The sequence below is a fragment of the Lepus europaeus genome, chromosome 6, assembly GCF_033115175.1.
Source record: "Lepus europaeus isolate LE1 chromosome 6, mLepTim1.pri, whole genome shotgun sequence".
Lineage (NCBI taxonomy): Eukaryota > Metazoa > Chordata > Mammalia > Lagomorpha > Leporidae > Lepus > Lepus europaeus.
The window spans coordinates 9680113-9683484 of record NC_084832.1 but is presented as its reverse complement, the minus strand read 5'-3'; the positions used below and the strand labels follow the sequence as shown (position 1 = coordinate 9683484).

The 3372-nt window shown below is 40.7% G+C and overlaps 1 pseudogene; it reads left to right on the top strand.

Annotated features, from left to right (window-relative positions):
* Positions 1–296: 296 nt before the first annotated feature.
* LOC133762666 (small nucleolar RNA SNORA40) lies at positions 297–412 on the top strand (annotated as a pseudogene).
* Positions 413–3372: the final 2960 nt, after the last annotated feature.

The window sequence follows — 3372 nt, the reverse complement described above, 5'->3', positions numbered from 1 at the left end:
GTCAGCCTTGCCTCTGTTGATGTTGCCGCTGACCCTTTCTGCCTCAGACACAGACTGACTTCCACACTCTCTGTGCCTTTTGAGTAGTGTACTTTCTCATATTTTGTCCATGGTATTTTTTTACATCCTTTATTCTGAATCTGTTCTTCTGGTCTATCTACCAGTTCACCAATTCTCTTTTCATTCAACTCTATTTCAATATTGTAGCTTTTGCTTTTAAAATTTTCTTTAGTTTTAGATTCTCCAGTTTTCTGATGAAAATATGTTTTGTCTGTGGTCTTGTTGAATACAGTAAGTATACTTCTTTTAAAATATAGACTCTCCTTTTTCAGATAGTGCAAAAAAAAAAATGCTCTTTTCACCCAGAGCTCATTGTTCAGTATGAGTTTTGATTCATATTAGAAGGAATATTGTGATAAAAGAAAAAATATATATACAGTCTCCAGTACTGGAATTATGGCTTAGATTTCCCTGCGCGCCCTCCACCCCACCCCACTCCCCTCACTGGGTTTCACTTGTGTTCTGTTTCCTGGAGCTCTCTCTGATTTTTCGTTATGTACCAGTCCCAAACATCGTCTTCCACTCCTCAGCTATGCAGCAGAGCCTCTCTGTCTTCCAGAATTCGAAGACTAAACCTTATGTGAGTGTGTGGAGGGAATGGCCTCCCTCTTTTCTTGTATCTCCTTGGGTGTCTGCATTTCCTGTCTAATCCGGCTTCTTTTATCTCCAAGCAGGTCTCCTTAAAAGGGTTATACATCTTTAGTCTCCTGGAACTCTGGTCAAAAATGCTTATTCTGCCTTAACTTTGGTACTTTTATTTGATGAATAATCAAATATTCCTGTTTTGGTTTTACTTTCTTTTATCTCTTCTTTAATTATTAATACATTTATGTGAATTAAATTCTGTTCGGGAACTTATCAATTTGGAATTTGAAGTTTATGTGCAAGATGTCTTCTGAAGATATGATCGTCTGTTGTGCTTGGTACTATCACCTCAAACTTCAGAATGTAGTTTGAATGTGTAGTTTATTGCTGTCTGCTTTATTTCTGTTACTCTGCCCATTGTATTATGTTCCAGGCTCATCTGGTCCCTAAGTAGTGTGGGTGTCATTGTATTTAGAATTTACCTTACCCATCCACCTTAATTTTTTTCAAGATTTTTTTAAAAGATTTATTTACTTATTTGAAAGTCAGAGTTACACAGAGAAGGAGAGGGAGAGGGAGAGGGAGAGGGAGAGGGAGAGGGAGAGGGAGAAGAGAGAGAGAGGGAGAGAGAGAGAGAGAGGTCTCCATCCACTGGTTCACTTGCCAAATGTCTACAACAGCTGGAGCTGTGCCAGTCTGAAGACAGGAGCCAGGAGCTTCTTCCAGGTCTCCCACATAGGTTCAGGGGCCCAAGGACTTGGGCCATATTGTAATTCAAGATTTCTTTACTTATTTGAAAGGCAGAGTTACAGAGAGAGTGAGTAAGAGAGAGAGAGAGAAAGAGAGAGAGAGAGAGAGAGAGAGAGAGAGAGAGAGAGAGAGAGAGAGAGAGAGAGAGATCTGCCAATGTACTCCCCAAATAGCCTCAATGGCTGGAGCTGGGACAACCGCCAGGAGCCAGGAACCTCCTCCAGGTTTCCCATGCAGGTGCAGGGGCCCAATGATTTGTGCCATCCTCCACTGCCTTCCCAGACCACAGCAAAGAGCCTGACTGGAAGTGGAACAGCCGGGACTTGAACAAGCACCCACATGGAATGCTGGCGCTGCAGATAGCAGCCTCACTTGCCATGCTACAGTGCCAGCCCAGCACATTAATTTTTTTTTAAGATTTATTTATTTCAGAGTCAGCGTTACAAGAAAGGGAGACACACACACACACACACACACACACACTCACACACATACCCATACAGATAGAGAGAGAGAGAGAGATCTTCTATCCACTGGTTCACTCCCCAAAGGGTATGCAATGGCCAGCTCTGGGCCAGGATGAAGCCAGGAGCCTAGAACTCCTACATGGGTGCAGGGGGTCCAAGGACTTGGGGTATCTTCTGCTGCTTTCCCAGGTGCATTAACAGGGAGCTGGATCGGAAGTAGAGCATCCAGTATTTGAACCAACACCCAAATGGGATGCTGGTTTTGCAGGAGGCAGCTCAGCCCCCTGTACCACAATGTGGGCCGTTATTTGATGGAAGTGGAGTTTGCTATCACACAGCATGAGGCATACTCCATTTCCTCTCATCAAACTACTCTCCCTTTAACCTCAAAAGTGAACTCTTCCAGGAAGCTTAATTTCAACCTAGCAATTGATGGGAAATAGGAGATGGGCACAGAAGCTTCTCACTCTCATTTTGAGTTGATTCTCTCTTCATACTATGAGCTCTTCCAGTAAACTTGTTTTTAAAGTATATTGACATGAACAAACCACTGAAAGAAAAGTTAGTTATCAAAGTTCCCAAGAATAGACATCAGAGAAGTATGAGAAATAAGTTAACATAATTTAATGTTATGAAGAGCAAATATTTTAATTTTCATATATTAAATGTATAAAATATTGTCACTATTGTCAACCTTTCTGGTATTTGGGACATGTTAATTGAACCTAATTATAGAGTGAGTGAAGCTGATGATGTTATGTGGGAAAGCCTTGTTTAAAAACATTCTTGAGTTGTGGTAAATGTATAATTTCAAAAATCAATGGGTGTCAATTCCCATAAAGAGTTATGAGGTACCACAATTCACTCACACATGGGCTTGATTTTCCTATGGCATATCTCATTTCCACAGACAGCAGCTCTCATTGATCTGGAAGTCATCCATCAGAATGCCCTTCTCTGTTTCTGTGAACCTATTAGAGCAGAGCTTCTTGGATGTGGTAAAAATTCCAAAAATCTTCACAACATCTTGAGGAATATTAATCTGGAATTTTGGACTGTCTGGAAAGTTGTTGTAGCCCTAATAAATGTTTAAATATTTAACTGTAACTTATTCCATCTGTGTCCCTGAGAGTTGTGTTAACATTTGATAATTATCAAGAACATTTTGAATTTTTGTTGCATGTGTGGCAGAATAACTTTTGAGATATTAACTTTTTGCTTTTGCTGTCAGAATTCATCTTTATTCTGAACAGTTGGCTCCTTTTTGGTTTCTATAGCTCAGGAAGTGCTAAGAGGATTGCATAGCTAAGCAGGAACCAGGGCAAGGTCTCCCCATGCGTATCTTAACTTCTGCTCTGCTGGAGCCACGTAGCTGGAGTTGATCAGATTCCTAAAGGCTGACACTTTAAACAGCTTACAAAGTAGTGGTATATGATCTGCAGTGACAAATTATTAATTGCAAGAAGAAAATTTATTTCCAGTGTCTCAATCTACATGGCTCCTTTGCAGT